The following is an 18,701-nucleotide window of genomic DNA, read 5'->3' as shown; positions in this document are numbered from 1 at the left end:
CCAAGAGTTAGAGAGTTAATATATTCCCATCTTTGAGAGAATCTGCACTATACACACAAAAATGAAGGCAACCCACAGGAAAGGGAAGTCTACATCTTACTCCTTCACTCAGGACATAGATGCTAGTTCCCCTGAGGGCTACCATTTGTTATGCTAGGTCTATGGCCCCAGGAAAAACAAGTGACTTTTCATAATTGCCATCCAAACACAGCACATGCTTTTAAAGATGCAGGGACAAAATTTACCATTTTTGTCACTACATTAGATTTAATGAGTGATGAAACACGTTTTAAAAAATCAGTTGACAGTTATATCTATCTCTGGAATGGCACACAAAACACTGGTAATACTGGCTGCTTCTGAGGGACCTGGGAGGATAGGAGCAGAAGGAAGCATTTCCACTACATACCACTCTACCTTCTGAACTTTGAATATATTGCCACTCAAAATCAAATAGAATTTAGAAGATTTAAATACCAAACAACTTAGTTTACAGTAATAGGAACATTTTAATTTAGACCTCCTAAAGTATCCAATTCTTTTTTTTTTTTTTTTTTTTTTGAGACAGAGTCTCCTTCTGTCACCCAGGCTGGAGTGCAGCGGCACAATCTCGGCTCACTGCAGCCTCCGCCTCCCGGGTTCAAGTGATTCTCGTGCCTCAGCCTCCCCAGTAGCTGGGATTACAGGTTTGTGCCACCATGCCCAGCAGAGATAGGGTTTTGCCATGTTGGCCAGGCTAGTCTGGAACTCCTGGCCTCAAGTGATCCACCCGCCTCGGCCTCCCAAATTGCTGGGATTATGGGCGTGTGCCACCGTGCCCAGCCTTCGTTTTTAAAAATCAAGACGAGTTAAAAAAAAAAGAACAGAAATAACCACTAATCTTCCTTGTTTTCCCCTCACCATCAATACAGAATAGACGCCTAATGAATAAAACATAAATCAATTGTATATTCGTTGCAAATACAGAAATCCCAACATTAAATATGACCTGTCTCCATAGGAAATGTAAATAATTGCTTTCTTTTTAAAAGAGTTTTTAAAAATTAATGCAGCTTGCTGACAAGGGAAAAGAACTTGGTGACTACTAAAGGTTAACCAGACAGGAAACACCTAACTGTGTAGGATGAATCCTGTATTTGATGAGACTAGTGTTAAAAGGATGTGCAGGGGTGGGACAGGGCGGGGAAGAGCGGTAACAGGGACAGTTAGTTACCAAGCCATAAAACAAACGAGCTGAAACAATTCTTGCCCTCTGACTTTTAAAATGGCTGTACTGACAAACAGGAACTTCAGCAAATCAATGCTTATGTTCTGATGAAACTGCCACAACTGAGTAAAATTAAATTTTGGGCCTTTGGGGAAGGCCCTTTTAACCAGGATCTTTTTTTTTTCTTTTTTTTTCTTTTTTTTTTTTTTGAGACGGAGTCTAGCTCTGTTGCCCAGGCTGGAGTGCAATGGCAGGATCTCAGCTCACTGCAAGCCCCGCCTCCCGGGTTCACGCCATTCTCCTGCCTCAGCCTCCCGAGTAGCTGGGACTACAGGCGCCCGCCACCTTGCCCGGCTAGTTTTTTTTGTATTTTAGTAGAGACGGGGTTTCACCGTGTTAGCCAGGATGGTCTCGATCTCCTGAACTCGTGATCCGCCCGTCTCGGCCTCCCAAAGTGCTGGGATTACAGGCTTGAGCCACCGCGCCCGGCCTTTTTTTTCTTTTTGAGAGGGAGTCTTGCTCTGTGGCCAGGCTGGAGTGCAGTGGCGCAATCTCAGCTCACTGCAACCTCCACCTCCCGGGTTCAAGCGATTCCCCTGCCTCAGCCTTCCAAGTAGCTGGGATTTCAGGCAAGCGCCACCGCGCCACCATGCCGGGCTAATTTTTTGTATTTTAGTAGAGATGGGGTTTCACCATGTTGGCCAAGACGGTCTTGATTTCCTGCCCTCGTGATCCGAGGGCTGGGATTGCCACCGTGCCCGGCCTAACCAGGATCTTTTCACTGAAGACAGAGACAGAGACAGAGGACTGCTTTCCCTCCCCAGCACCCTTCAGACAGCAGCACATCAGCACAGGGAGGGGGGCAGATGCACAAACACCCAGCACACACAGCAGGGCCGTGACAAAGAGGAGGAGGAGGAGTCCCCATCTACTTATCCTTTCAAATGTACTTTCCCATGGAAATGGAATTATTAATTATGCCTGAATTCTCAGATCAGGCCAATTTAAAAGGCTTTTAAATTTCAAATAACTGTCTTAGCATGATTTTGACAGTACAGAGGGAGGCCTGTATAAATGCATTTTCTGTGGGTTTCCATATAGATATGTTTTTCATTTTAGCACTCTAAAAAAATCTTTGAAGGTCAGTCCAGACTCTCATTCAATGCAGAATTCCCCACCGTCATTTTCCCCATGGCCTCATCCCTATACAATATCTACGACCTGGGATTTTGTCTCTTCATGGACACTTGCAGTGATGGGGAACTCACTACCTCATAAAACTCCTGGGGCTTTCCCCCATATGCCCAGTGGTTGCCAAGGAACAACAGTTCACAAAAACTGTGAATAAGACAAATTTGCCTTAACAACTGGTCTGGTCTTTGAACCTCATGACAACTTTTGTCCTTTTTTCCGAACTGTCGGGTTCTCCTCAAATCTGTACTTTTGACTCCAGCAGATCTCACGTCCCCATCCCAGCTGAGAGGACTGGACTCCAGGAGTTCCCTGGATAGACTGTGCTTCCTCTCACTTTCTAGCCTTTGCACATACGGCTTGGTAAGACTGGAAGAAAGATCACTGGCAGGACTAGCTCCTGATCATCCCACTAGGACTCACTGCAAGGATCATCTCTTCCAAGAAACCTTTCTAAACCCCATACCCAACTTATCACTGCATCTGTAGGGCCAGGGACATGGAAGAGAGTCATGTTTGTTAAATAAGCTTTACGCTTTAGTTGTTCAACCAATTAATTTTGAGAGCCTAATCATTTTGCAATGTTATGTTTGAGGAGAAATCTCCAGAGTTTTGAAGCTTTTTCATTTCTGCATGTAATACTCAATGTTACCTAAATGAGATTTTAAAAGACACACTCGTTCTACGGTTTTGGAAAAATTTACTTTCTTGGTGAGACTAAAACTCTGAAGCTTTCATATTTGTGGGGTTGAACAGTACCTTCCACAAGTATAAACATTTTCCATTTGTGATAAGAATAAAAAATTAGCCTGGATTTTTGCCTAAACTTGTCACAGTCCAGCTTTTAGCATCCTGTTGCAATTAACCCCTTCAGATATAAGAGGGTAAAGAAACCTAATTAAACATCAAGCCGTTTGTTAAATATGATCATTGATGAATCATCAATTATTTCTCGTATACAGAGTTAAGAAAGCTGCAAGCTGGTTTCCATGGCTAACTGGGGCTCACTGCCAGTACACTAGGTACTAATGGCCTGTAAACTGGTCAAGCAGCTGTACATTTCCAGGCCATTAATTTCCTTGTGCGACATAAAAGAAGAATTTTATGTTTTGCAGCTAACTTTGAACTTGATGGAAAGGAATCATTTTTAGTTTATGTTTTATCTCATAAATAATCATTTACAGGGAAAATCAAATTTTATCTAATAAAGCAAGAATATCCATCCATACTATGTCCAACACACATTCATCTGGCAAACATTTATTTGCCAGCCAAGCCGTCTTCCTAAATGAGGCCTCTCAAGAGTGCTCTAGGCTATACATTTGAAGGAAGAACAGTGCTATATATCTGCTGCAGAAAAGGGTTCAATGATGTACCATTGTGAGTAGGCTCAAGGTCAAGCTAACTGGAGCAGAGAGTATGAGAAGGCAGAAGCAACTGTCCACAAAAACTGTTCACTGTGCGGAAAAAAATCTCCAAAATATGGTCCCACTCACAAGCAGATAATATTGCAACTGTCTATAAGCCCCTCTGAACTTTCTCCTTAATCAGGCTTCCTGGACCTCTGCCACATCTAAGTGGATAGGCTGAGCTGTCATTAAAGCTCATGTGAAGCCAGTGTGGTGGCTCACGCCTGGAATCCCAGCAATGTGGGAGGCCGAGGTGAACAGACGGCTTGAGCCCAGGAGTTTGAGACCAGCCTGGGCAGCACAGTGAGACCTCATCTTTACAATACAAAATGAGCTGGGCGTGGTGGCGAGTGCCTGTAGCCCCAACTATTAGGGAGGCTGAGATGGGGGGATCATGATCACCTGAGCCTGGGAGGTCGAGGCAGGAATGAGCTATGGTCATACCACTGTGCTCCAGCCTGGGTGACAGAGTAAGACCCCTATATACCAAAAAAAAAAAAAAAAAAAAAAAAGTCATGAAAACCTGCCTGTGTCATTCTCATTCAGCAGCCTCTTCCACAACCAGTAACATGGGGTCATCAACAGTTTTCAATTTAGACCATTAATAAATGTTCTCAAAAGCCACTGATACAAAACGGCAAATTTTCCGGGTATAATTCCAGGTATATTCCCAAATAATTTAGAATGAAATTCTAAGTAACCTATCCAATCCCACACTTTTGAGGGGCCAAGGGAGAGTACAAGGTATGTTAGTGGAAGGATACAAGAGAGGACCAGTAGACATTTAGCTGACAGATCCACATTTGGAAACTTCCTTGCTGTGACTACCTTAGAAGTACACAGGAAGTCATTTAACTACCACAGTCCTCCATTGTTCCATTTGGAACAGAAGTGACTGAATTAGGTGACCTCCATGGTCTTCTCTGTAGGCAAACATTACTTGGTTTTCCAGACAGGATCTGTGCAACGTGACTCCCTGACTGAGCACACTTTTCTCCTTCGTCATTTAGTCAGAAATCTCATTCCTGAATAAAGTAGGCACACGTGGGCAGGCTCTGCACATTCAGCAATTCAACAGACATTTCCCAAAGGCCTCAGCGTGCCAGGCCTTTGGGGTGTGGAAGAGAACCCTGAGCAGCCTCTGGGCTCCCCAGATCCTTCTCCATGAACACCTTTTCTTTGGTCACAAAGCTGCTTGAGGATAAGAGCTCTAGAGGAGATAAAGGACCACAAAAAGGTATGCTGATCACCCTAGACCCAACATACACCCGACCTTGCCCAAAGAGAACAGAGGATCCTCCTCAACAGAGCACTGACCTTTCAGGGTAGGAACACAGACTAAAGCTTGCAGCGGGACTGCACTTTTCTTCCCTGAGAGCAAAATACAGGGTATCTCACTGAATGTAGTACACTTGCTTCTGGAAAACTACAGATAAAGCTAAGACTTCAGCACATAGATTAATTTTTCTTTCCCTAAATGAACCTGTTTTTAAAAGGAATTCTAGTGGTACTCTTCACAAATGAGAGCTTTTCTACAATCCAGATTTTCCCATAATTTGACTTAAAACAAGATACATATTAATGTATTGAAGTAACTTTTTAGATACTGTTTCTATCCATTCTGCCTGTCCACCACTATACATAGAACTACATGCTATAGATTCTAGTGTATCTATATCTGCTTAGCATATTTCTAAACCAAACTGTCATTACAAAAAAATCCAATAGGTGAAATACTTCTTTGTGAGAGGAGAAATGTAACAGTTACTTGCAAGCTAACAGTTCTGATATTCTGAAGACCAGAAAGAACAAAAACGGTTCTTCTCCCTACCCTGGAATTCAAGGGGTGTGTCTTAAAAAATAAACCACAATTCCTGCCCCACCCAGTATAGGTTCATGACTATAGCCAATACTGTCAATACATTGGCTTTCACTTCAAAATTGTTTTTACCAGGTTATCAAAATACTTCCCAGATTTTATGTGAAGCCTAATCTTAAAGGCAACAACACACATAACAAGTTGTATGGACACATTTCTGATATCTGTATTATCCCTTTATTTACTGTTATTTTTTCCTAACTCAGATATAAAAGTTCAATTCAATGATACAAATATAATTTAGAAATTTAAGGATATCTAGCACTAAAGACAAAAGTTTTTCAAAAACTTGTATTTCCTATATAGTGTTACGATGCCAGAGTGATTGATGGCAACTGAAAACGATAATGTAAACATGTATTTGGCATAAAAAGGTGTGTTCATGATCTACCATTGAGTGAAAAAAAAGACCATAGGATACAAGCTATGAGATTCCATTCCACATGAAAAGACCACATATGTATGTATCATGTAAGTATGTCTGGCTCATGCTGTACTTCACCAGGTCTGTTTGTTGCTATGTCCACGAAAGAATGTGGGGAGAAACGTTAGCAGGGTCGGAGCTCCAGCCTCCCTCCCTGGCCCTCTGTGTCCAGTCTGCCCTTCTCTCCTCCCTTCCTACACATCTCTGTGTCCACTCTCCTTGCTCTTCTCTCTGTCACCACCCTGGCTAGCTCAAGCTGCTATCTGTTCCCTGGACTGCCATGTGGCTCTGCACAGCTCTGCTGGTCCTCACCCTGGGGCCTCTGCTGCCTCAGAGAGAGGAGTCCTAAGCAAACAGATAGGGTCTTGTCAGTACCCTGCTTAAGACATGGGCTGCCCTTGGCTCTGAGGGTGAAGAACACTAGGCCCTTCGAAACATGCCACCTCCCGTGTCTCTTGTCTCATTTCACCTCCCAGCCTTCCCCTCAGCCACAGGATCAGGCCCTCTTGCTTTTGAGCCTGGTTTCTTGGATGAGATCCAGTGTTTCTGTCTCAGGAAGCTTGCCCCTGCTGTCCTGCTCGCCTCCCTGCTTTCAGCATCCACTCTGCACCCTACCTTCTACCACTTGACATGTTTCACATTACATATTCATCTGTGTGATTATATGGTTGATACCAGTGTCCCCTACTCGACTGCAGGCTCCATGAGACCACTGAGTCTCTGCTGCTAAGAGTAGACCCCAGCCTAGGTTAGACGCTCACTAAAGGTTTGTGAGGGCCACAGCTGGGTTGGGGGCACACCAGGCACCCTTCTGTGTTGCCTCTTATACTTGGCTGACGACACACCCGCCGCATGTGACTTTTGCTGTTTTCTTATCCACTTTAAACCTGTGTTTCCAGTTTGGAAGGCCCGTGCCTCTGCCAGTCTCATCCCCTTGACAGGTCCTCACCATGCTCAGACATCTCCTCCACGTGAACTGCCCTGCGCTTGCTCTCTCACCACCCAGACACTGCCTAGGCTTCCAGCCCCTGCCAACCAGAGATGTCTTGGTAGACACTCTCCCAGATGCTGGGGAGGGTGTGGACACATTATGTTGCCTTAATCTTGTCCACAGAAAGGTAAGCGTTTTAAACCTACTTTGACTCTAATAATAAAGACTTTTATGAGTTTACAAAAGAAAAAAGCTAGGACACAAAAATGTTTGCTTTTCAACTATCGCAAGGACAAAAAACCAAACACTGCATGTTCGCACTCATAGGTGGGAACTGAACAATAAGAACCCTTGGACACAGGAAGGGGAACATCACACACCAGGGCCTGTCGTGGGGAGGGGGGAGGGATAGCATCAGGAGATATACCTAATGTAAATGATGAGTTAATGGGTGCAGCACACCAACAGGGCACATGTATACGTATGTAACAAACCTGCACATGCACCCTAGAACTTAAAGAATAATAATTTTAAAAAAGTTTGCTTCTCACTATTGTAAAGCTCAGTCTCTCAACTATTTATGTAACGTAATTATTACTAACAACTGAGGTTAGAGTACCTACCCAGCACACTATGTGTTGTTAACCTCCATCTCAACTCTGTGAGGTATGTATCACCATTATTCCCATTTACAGATGGGAAAACTGAGTCTTAAAGCAGTTAAATGACTTGACCAAACAATATAACCAATAAAGAGAGTGTGGGTCCAACCAAAGTCGATTTGACTAAAACAATCCTGTTTCAGTCATTAAACTGCACTGTCCCATGGCCTAAAACATTCTCCCCCACAGACCATCACAAGGTCAAGTCTGAACTAGCATTGCCTCTCAACAAGACAACCTAATCATGGAAGCTTCTGGGAAACGGGGTGCATGACAGGCGCAGGAGCTGCAGCGCAAGCCCCAGACTGTAAACACAGACTAGAAACCACCCAGACACCTCCGCCAGCCCACACCTTCCCTCCCTCCAAATGACCCAGACCTAGTCCACGTGAATACTGCGAATGGTCGGTTTGAGGGTTCTGAAAGGAGCCTTTTGGGGTGCTCAGGTGCAGTCCCCACTCATATGTGTGTTCCTTTTCAGCTGGTTTTCTCCTGCAGGTTTGGAGGCAAAAGCTAGTGAAAGAAAGTGACCTTCTATGTAACTGAATTCCTAGATTCCTTAGGAGTCTTTGGGTCCAAATTACCCAAACTACTTTATTTCCTTTTACAGTACATGGAATTATTCAATGTTTCCAACAGTTCGGAAAAAAAAAAAAAAAAGGCAGATTCTAACAGGTTTTCATCATCATAGCAACTATGCTGAAACCAAGGGTACTGTTGAACAGCAACAGGCGCTAGAAGCAACACAAACAGCAACCTTCAGGAGGGCGTGGGTGTATGAAGAGGCACTGATGATGTGTGACCACACCGATTTCGGTTCCTCTGAGAACACTTCATACCACAAACACACTTTAGAGCTCAAGCCAGTTAAGCAGCCACTTGCTCCTACTGCTTCATGCAAAGGAAGTCTGGTAAAGAAGGTGATTCTAATTCGAAAGCACAAATCAAACCAGTCACTCTGTGAGACTAATAAAAGAAAGGCCTGCAGTTTTAATCCTCCAATCCTGATCTCAAGAACTCCTGCCAAGAGAAAAAACTCACTCTTAGGGTGTCTATATATATAAATACACACACACACATATATATATTTATATAATATGTAAATACAATTATATTTATATATAAATATATGTACATGTATGTACATATATTTATACATTTATATAAAAATATATTTACACACATATATCTATATATATATTAGATCACAGCTCACAGCAACCTCCGCCTCCACAGCTCAAGCAATCCTCCCACCTCAGCCTCCTGAGTAGCTGAGACTACAGGCTCACGCCACCACGCCCAGCTAATTTCTGTATTTTTGTAGAGACAGGGTTTCGCCATGTTGCCCAGGCTGGTCTCGAATTCCTGAGCTCAAGCGATCCCCATGCCCCGGCCTCCCACAGAGCTGGGATTACAGGTGAGCTACTGCACCCCGCCTAGAGCCAATATTTTTGATTGATCAAAACATACTAGGGAACTATGTTCTACTGAATAAAAATTCCCAAAATAGAAGTGAAACACCTCAAAACGTAGTGAGACCACTATATAGAACCAAAGCAAATGCACTATTTCTAAGGCAAGTGGAAAAAAACATCGATACAGTATTTTCTAAATAATAGTGAGCCTCGGGGAAGACCCAGTTCCTTCCCCGGGGTTTGGTATGATTTAGGAATAGCACCTTGGTCAAGAGCTAGGTGTATTGAGTGCTTCTTATGTGCCCAGAACTGTGATAAGCACTTTGTATACACTTACCAAATTTATTTTTTTTTACAATAATCCAATGAAACGGTACTATTATTATTCCCATTTCAAAGGTGATGAGACAGACATGGAAAGTATAACTTACTATACAGTTATTACGTAATTGAGTGGAAAACTGAAACCTGGCCTCAGCCTGGTTTTTAAACCGTAACGGTGTACTGCCTTCTAGTCAGAAAATGGTTATTTTTTTCAGCAGTAGATGAGAACTTATAACCAGAAATCATTTAAATATTCAACTATGGCTAAACACAATGTGGTATCCTGGATTGGATGATGGCACAGAAAAAAGACATGATGAAGGGAATGGAAGGTGCTGACAAGAGGGGAAGCTAGGCGAGGACTATGTGAGGATTCTCTTGAGCCCCTGACCTCTGCAACTTTTCTGTAAATCTAAAATTATTCCAAAATAAGGTTTATTTTAAAAATTCAAAACTTTAATTCTACATGACAACAGAGCTGGTATCTCTGTCAGTGACTGGAGGAAAAACAGAGAAGGGGTTTTCCTGAAGATTAAGAGACACTTAAGAGACATATCAATTAAACGTATTATTAAACTATGGCCTTTGTTTAGATCTTGGTTTAAACAAAACAAATGTAAAAGGCTACTCTTGGGACAAGTGAGGACATTTGATTATGGGTGGCGTACTGGATGGTGATAAAGAATTACCACTCATTTGTTAGATATGGTAATAGCATGTCCATCTTCTCAGACACCAGCTTATATAAGAAAATGTCCATCTCCTCAGGCACCAGCTCTGATGTATTTTGGGATGAAATGTCCTGATGTCTCGGATTTGCTTTTAAATAATTAAGAAAGAAAAGAAAAGAAAAAAGAACATGTGAAGCAAATATGGCAAGATGGTATTAAGTGTGGGTGATGAGTATAAGAGGATTGTTTCTTCTATTTTTATATCAGAATGAAAATTTTCAGGCTAAGTGCAGTGGCTCACGCCTGTAATTCCAGCACTCTGGGAGGCCAAGGCAGAAGGACTGCTTGAGGCCAGGAGTCTGAGACCACCTTGACCAACATAGTGAGACTCCATCTCTATTTTTAGAAAATAAAAAATAACATTTTTATAATAATATATATGTATACACACACACACATACATACATATATATATATGTGTGTATATATATATATATATGAAATGGAGTCTCACTCTGTTGCCCAATCTGGAGTGCAGTGGCGTGATCTCAGCCCTCTGCAAGCTCCACCTGCCGGGTTCATGCTATTCTCCTGCCTCAGCCTCCCAAGTAGCTGGGACTACAGGCGCCTGCCACTACGCCCAGCAATTTTTTTGTATTTTTAGTAGAGATGGGGTTTCACCGTGTTAGCCAGGATAGTCTTGATCTCCTGACCTTGTGATCCTCCCGCCTCGGCCTCCCAAAGTGCTGAGATTACAGGCATGAGACACCGTGCCCGGCCAATAAAGTATTTTTAAGTTAAAAAAAAAAAGTTCAACCGTGGGGATGAAAACAAGCATAACTTCCTTAAAGCCAGAACGCCATACACTGCTGTATCACGCGCGCAGTGTGATGCCCCGACGGCACAGCAGAGGGCATCAGGTCAGGATTCCTGGCTTTTCCGGGTGCTTCCTCTAATGAGGGATCTGAAGTGTCATATCTGAGGATGTTAAATAGGTTGCCCAAGATCATATGAAATGCATTCAGGGATATGTTACGTTGTGAAAGAATGGCACCAGGAAAGGGGAGGAGAGAATATTCTAGGTGGAGAAGAGAGTGCCAAGGCATGGGAAGGTGGAGAAGTGAGCCAGGGAACAGTGGGTGCCTCACTCTGGAAGCAGTAGGAGCAATGACTGCGGGGAGCCAGGCAGTTTAGAGTCAGCTTTTGAAAAAGTCAGAGCCAGGCTGATGGGGGTATGTGACAGGTGAGAGCCGCACAAGGTTAGAATTCCAGGTGGGGAGGGTGCAATCCTGGAGACAAGCAGTTGTGGAAGCGGCTCCAGGTAGCAACACCTGCCATGGCAGAGGGGAGAGAAGACTCTAGAGGAGAAGCCTTTTATACTTTGCCAGGTAAACAGGTTGCTAAGAAAAAAATCAAACAAGATTAGCACACGCACCAACACAGGAAATTATTTTGCATGTATTTAGCCAGATCGTGCCGCAAACAAGGACACTTGAAACCCTCAGTACTCTCGAATCACCGATCCCACCCTCTTTTTCTATTACCACCTACGTCAGAGAAAACAGACGTCTTCAGAAAGACGCCACCTCAGCTGTCTCAAGCTATTGTCCCCACTTCTTTCAGCGTGCCCTCTGTTCGACTGGAAATTAAAACATAGCACAAAATTAGCCCTGCCCTGAGTCTGCACTACTGTTATCTTGTTCTAATGGCAGTAATGTCATCTTGTTCTAATGGCAGTAATGATCATGCACTACTATCATCTTCTTCTAATAGCAGTAATGATCATGGTGCTAATGCTTCACATACTATTTCATCTGATCCCCCTAACACCCTGTGAAATGAGCGGTATCCCTACTTCGCGGAAGTAGAAACTGGGCCCTCAACTGGTGAGTGACAGAATGGGGACTGGAATGGGCATCAGGGGCCCCATCTATGATCACTCTACTACCCTGCTTCTCTCAAGATCAAGAAAACAGATTTCTAAAATTGTGATGTCTTCAACGAAACGCTGTAGAGCTGTAAAAGAAAATTCACTGAAGCACAAATCTACATAAATGTTTTTAAAAAGTGAGTGAAAAAGGCAACTTGCACAGTAACACAAACAGTAAACACCAAGTAAAATCTGAAACGAAAGAAGGAATCCCATGCACTGTTAAGAATATATAAATGTGTAATGAAAGTATAAAGATATGCACAAAAGTGAGCCAAAAGCCAAACTCCGTTAAGGAAAGGGTTTCCTCGTGGATGAAAACAGGAGGGGGGAATGTGATTGATTGGAAGAGGAAACTGAACCAAGAGACCTCAACTCTGTTTGTAAGGTTTTATTTCTTGAGGTGGGTGGTAGATATTTGGAGGTTCTTTTTTATTAATTTCAATATCTTCATTGTTTTTAAAGGAAGGAAAGATGAAGATGCACAGCAAACACTCTGAGTATGTAAGTCCACAAAGTTTCAAAGCACTGTGCCTGCCACCATGTGGCTCCTAAAGACATTACAGGCACACAATTTTCAGAGGATGAAAGAAAGGGGCATTAACTCTGAGACAAATATCACATGAATGTTACCCACAGTGAAAGCCCAAGGAGCCCCTACCTAATACATAACCAATACTAAAATCATATCCATTTCCAAATACTGCTTAATAAAACAGAAGACATAAAACATTATGCTAGGAGCCCACTCAAAGGAAGATGAGAAAAGTTACAGGATATAAACTCTAAGACTAGCAAAAACAGATGGGAAAGACTGGGTTTCAGGCACAATTAACAGGTAAATGAGGACCTGTGAACCGACTTTAAGACCCAGAAGTAAATAAGCAAAAAGAATACAGTAAAAAGGAACTCTGCCCATGGTATTAATAATTTCACTTGTAAAACTTAGTACTTTTAATAGGCAGATTTATTAGAGAGATCAATATCTCTTTTCTGGTTATATCCAGGTTAGAGAGAAATACCTAAAAACTACACCATAGTGAATCCTATTAGATGCACAAAAATATACTCTTATGTAAAAATCACTTCTATATGTGCACACACGTACTATTTATGTGATGATACCAGACAACTGGTGTGCTCAATTATGTTCTATTTGTGTTTCATCTGGAGGGGGAATAACTCAATATTGTGCAACAGCACCCCCCATGTCATGTATCTTGATTCAGCGCGTCCCTCATCACCTTGGCTGTCCAAGCTAAGCTCTCCGTGCTCACAGATGGCACCCTCTCACTGTTTCCTCACATGCAGGAAGGGGCAAGCAGGCTCCCTTGGGCCTATTTTATAAGGGCACTAATCTCATTCATGAAAGCTCTGTTCTCATGACCTAATCATCTCTCCAAAAGCTTCACCTCCTAATACCCTCACTTTGGGGTTAGAAGTTCAACATACGAATTTGGGGGAGACACATTCGGACCACAGCAGCAAGGTACATGAGACATATCCTTTACTGCATACTCACCTGTGTGGCCTCATTCCAATCACCTTTTCCCTTCTAACAACTGATTGTGCTATATTTTAATTTCCCAACCACTGCCCTAGACTCAGCACACTCTTGTGTTTCCAGGATCTACCATTTTTCTACGTGGATGAACCTCCAGCCTCTCTCCTCACATAGGACTCCCGCAATATTGCCATTTGGTGGAGCCTTCTAGAGCTCTCCCAGGGAGGCAGTGGAAGCTGTTCTCTCCTCTGGGATCCTACTGAACTTTAGACAAATCCATTCTGTTGCACTTGCTGTACTGTGTGTTGTTCATATGTTGGTTGGTCTTCCTCACTGAAATGTGAGCTCTTCAAGCCTGGCAACAGTAGGTACCTAAGAAATGCTTCTTGAATGGTTGAATTAAGTTCAGAAGCTTCACAGAAACATGAAAGTGCTGATAAAATTTTTAAAGTACCTTACAAATTGTGATTTTTCTTACTGACATACACACACGCACATATACTGAAGTCCACCCCCCCTCCCAAAAAAAAAGTCCTCAGTTCAGTGACAGAGTTTGCTGGTGAATCCAGCTGGCTTCCTATAAAGAATCCCACCTTCGTGAATTTTTAAGAATGTAAAGTCTGACCTTCAGCTTCTGAAGCTGAGTAATCAATGTTGTCAACACACCTAAGGTAGATGTGCCACTTAAGCATCCTCATTCACCAACTTTTAGAACTGATGTGTAAAATCAGAACTCCAACTTGCAAACTAAAATATCTAGCTTTCATAAGTAATGTGTTCTCTCCTAGGCACAGGTCAAATGAAAATCTAAGTTATAATCAGAAGGTTGTCTGGTGTGCTTGAATTCATAAAAATAGCTACACAGTCTGAATATTCAGTGACTATGACATCCAGATTCACCTCCCCCAAACTGGGGGCAGAGCTGGCAACAGGAACCTGGTACTTGGGCCTGAGGGCTACGCTGCCTGGCCCCCAGGCCTGGTTGCCAGCTTCACCTCTGTGACTGCCCATACACCTGCTGCTTCCATGCTCACCGGGCCTTTCAGATGGTCATGTCCTTTCTTTACATATACATCCAGAGCCACTCCATCCCCTTTAGGAGACTACAGAGCTCTACTCCTGGGTCAAGTCTGAAGTTTCACTCTCAGAGGATAATCTGACTTCTTTTCTTTCCAAGTTGCCGTTGGGACCCTCACTGTAGTCAAGTGTGGCCCACAATACACAGATACAATGACCTGGTTATAAGGATCAAGACTACACTGTATGGCATTCTCTAAGTGGGGCATCACTAAATCCAAACACTGACACATTCTTCCGCCTGTGTTTCTGCTTATGTGAAGCCATGTGCTGGGCATGTAGTAGGTACTCGGCAGACATTTTTGGAACAAATAAAGAGGAAAACGGGGACAGCATAAGATGCTGAAAGAAATGAATTTCAGTAACTTTCAAAATAGGGAAATTTTTTCAAAATTTTATAAAACATTAGATATTTTGAGTGAGCTCTTTATTTAGCTTGACACATGTAGGTTTCTAAGATGCAAGCAACAGAAACCACCTTGGGTTAGTTTTAAGCAGAAGAGATATTTAATAATGATATTGCAATGCTCACAGACTCTGCAGGATTAACAAAGAACCCAGCTTGTAACAACACCCTGCCCAGCGGGGGAAGTCTGCCCCCAGCCCTACACCTCTGGACCGAGTGTACCACATGGACCAAGGCTGGGTACTGGACTGTGCTGCTCACACCGGGTTCTACTGCTGCCCCTAAACAATGGGTGTCGTGAGTGCTGTTACAACCGAGCTCTCCAGAAATGATTCCAGGCAATCCCTATTTCTTTGCATCTCTAGCAGGTCACAGTCCAGTACAAGTGTGCCTGATGGCCAGAGTCCAAGGCACATTCCTGTGCCTCAGCTGCAGCTGCAGGGGAGGCTATGAAGGCAGGCATCTGGCCCTTCCGGATTCTCAAGAGGGAGCAAGCTTCAGTATCCTGTTCAGACTCACAAGGTAGGGAATCACCAGACAACTGGATTCCAATGAAAAAGGAACTATGTGGCATTAATCCGTGACCCATCAATCCTTCCTGCAAGTAAACTGCTCCTACCTGGCAGAGATCAAATTTCAGACTACCAAGTGCTCTGTACAGTCGAGATGCTGCCACACACTCTGTCCAACAGACTCTACTCCTGCTGGTCCCCTGCTCCTCCTTCATCCAACTCAGAGGAGCAGGGGCAGTGGGGCGGTCTTAGACAACTCTCTAGTAGTCTTCCGGGACAGAAAGAAAGTAAGCTAACTAATCCTAGTTACAAGAAGCCCATCTTGAGGAAGGGGGATGAGGAGCAAGACTTGTTTTAAGGTAATTAAAATACGTTAATATCCAGTCATTTCTATTAGAACAAAATTTAATTTGAGAGGCTAAGGATAAAAGATCTGAAGGCAGTAACCATCTAAAATTTGAAAATGTTAATGTTTTCAAAAACTGCTACAACTCTTCTATGGCAGGAATCATCAAACTTCTGTAAAAGGCCAGATAGTAAATATTTTAGGCCTTGCAGGCTACAAAGTCTTTGTGGTGACTAGCCAACCCTGCCCTCGTGGTTCAAAAACAGCCACAAACAATAGTAAATATGTAAATGTGGTTGTGGTCCCAAGAAGACTTTATTTATGAACACTGAAACTTGAATTTCGTAAAATTTCCATATCATCCTTTTATTTTTTTCTCAACCATTAAAAAAGGTCAAAATATTCTTAGCTCACAGGCTGCAAAACAAAACAAAAAACAAAACAAAACTGGAGGCCAGAATAAAACTACAAATAAATAACAAGAGGAATTTTGGAAACGATATAAATACATGGAAATTAAACAATATGTTACTGAATGACCAGTGGGCCAGTGAAGAAATTAAGGAAAATGAAAAAGTTCTTCAAACAAATGATAATAGAAACATAACATACCAAAACCTATGAGATATAGGAAAAGCAGTAATAACAGGGATGTTTAGAGCTCTAAATGTCTACATCAACAACCAAAAACCCTTCAAATAAATAACCTAACAATGCATCTTAAAGAACTAGACAGGCAAGAGCAAACCAAACCCAAAATTAATAATAGAAGAAAAGAAATAGTAAAGTTCAGAATAGAAATAAATGAAACTGAAATGAAGGAAACAAAAAAATCAGTAAAATAGTTTTTTTGAAAAGTTAAACAAAATTGATAAACCTTTAGCCAGACTGAGAAAAAGAGAGGACCCAAATAAAATCAGAGATTAAAAGGAGGCCAGGCATGGTGGCTCACAGTACTTTGGGAGGCCAAGGTAGGCGGATCATTTGAGGTCAGGAGCTCAAGACCAGCCTGACCAAGAGGTAAAACTCCGTCTCTACAAAAACAAAACAAAACAAAACAAAAAAACTTAGCCAGGCATGGCGGCACATGCTTGTAATCCCAGCTAGTCAGGAGGCTGAAGCAGAAGAATCACTTGAACCCAGGAGGTGGAGGTTGCAGTAAGCCAAGATCACTCCAGCCTGGGTGACACAGCAAGACTGTCTCGGGGGGTAGGGGGAGAAGGGGGATGAAAAGGAGACATTACAACTGAGACTGCAGAAATTCAAAGGATCATTAGTGACTACTATGAGCAACTATATGCCAATAAATTGGAAAATTTAGAAGGAATGGAAAAATTTCTAGATACATACAACCTACCAAGATTGAACCATGAAGAAATCCAAAACCCGAACAGACCAATAAGAAGTAATGAGATCAAAGCCGTAATAAAAAGTCTCCCAGTAAATAAAAGGCCAGGACCTGACGGCTTCACTGCTGAATTATACCAGACATTTAAAGAAGAACTAATACTAATCCTACTCAAACTATTCTGAAAAATAGAGGAGAGGGGAATACTTCCAAACTCATTCTACAAGGCCAGTGTTACCCTGACAACAAAACCAGAAAAAGACATGTCGAAAAAAAGAAAACCTGGCCGGGCGAGTGGCTCATGCCTGTAAATCTCAGCATTTTGGGACACCAAGGCCGGCAGATCATTTGAACCCAGGTGTTCCAGACCAGCCTGGGTACCATGGCGAAACCCTAAAAATACAAATACGTCTCTACAAAAAATACAAAAAAATTCGCCGGGCATAGTGGCACATGCCTATACTCCCAGCTGCTCAGGTGGATGAGATGGGAGGATTGCTTGAACTCAGTAGGTTGAGGTTTCAATGAACCATGATTAAACTACTCACTCCAGCCTGGGCAACACAGCAAGACCCTGTCTCAATAAAAAAATAATAATAATAAAACAAAACTACAGGTCAATATCTCTGATGAATTTTGACGCAAAAATCTTCAGCAAAATATTACAAAACAGAATTCAACAATACAATCATTCATTGTAATCAAGTGGGATTTATGCAAGGATGGTTCAACACATGCAAACCAATCAATGTGATAAATCAATCAATGTGATACATCATATCAACAGAACGAAGGATAAAAACCTTATGATCATTTCAACTGATGCTGAAAAAGCATTTGATAAAATTTGACATCACTTCCTGATTGTAAAAAACCCTCAAAAAACTGGGTATAGAAGCATTCCTCAACATAATAAAAGCCATATATGACAGACCCACAGCTAGTATCATACTGTGGGGAAAAACTGAAAGCCTTTGCTCTAAAATCTGGAACATGACAATATGCCACTGTCACCACTGTTATCAACACAGTACTGGAAGTGCTAGCTAGGGCAATCAGAGAAGAGAAATAAAGGGCATCCAAATTGGAAAGGAAGTCTTCAAACTATCCTTGTTTGCAGATATGATTTTATATTTGGAAAAACCTAAAGACTTCACCAAAAAACTATTACAGTTGATAAATTCAGTAAAGTTGGAGTATACAAAATCAACATACAAAAGTCAGTACCATTTCTATATGCCAACAGTGAATGACCCGAAAAAGAAATTTAAAAAGTACTCCCATTTACAATAGATACAAATAAAATAAAATACCCAGGAATTAATTTAACCAAAGAAGTGAAACATTTCTTACAATGAAAACTATAAAACACTGATGAACAAAATTGAAGAGAACACCAAAAAATGGAAAGACATTCCATGGGTTGAAAGAATCAATATTGTTAATATGTCCATACTACTCAATT

The 18,701-nt window shown here is 42.1% G+C and overlaps 1 protein-coding gene across 18 annotated transcripts in view; it reads right to left on the bottom strand.

Annotated features, from left to right (window-relative positions):
- LIMS1 (LIM zinc finger domain containing 1) overlaps positions 1-18,701 on the bottom strand; it is a 151,900-nt gene that overhangs the window by 66,834 nt on the left and 66,365 nt on the right. The window lies entirely within an intron of this gene.

This window comes from Macaca mulatta, chromosome 13 (genome assembly GCF_049350105.2).
Source record: "Macaca mulatta isolate MMU2019108-1 chromosome 13, T2T-MMU8v2.0, whole genome shotgun sequence".
NCBI lineage: Eukaryota > Metazoa > Chordata > Mammalia > Primates > Cercopithecidae > Macaca > Macaca mulatta.
This window is presented reverse-complemented; position numbering and strand designations above follow the sequence as displayed.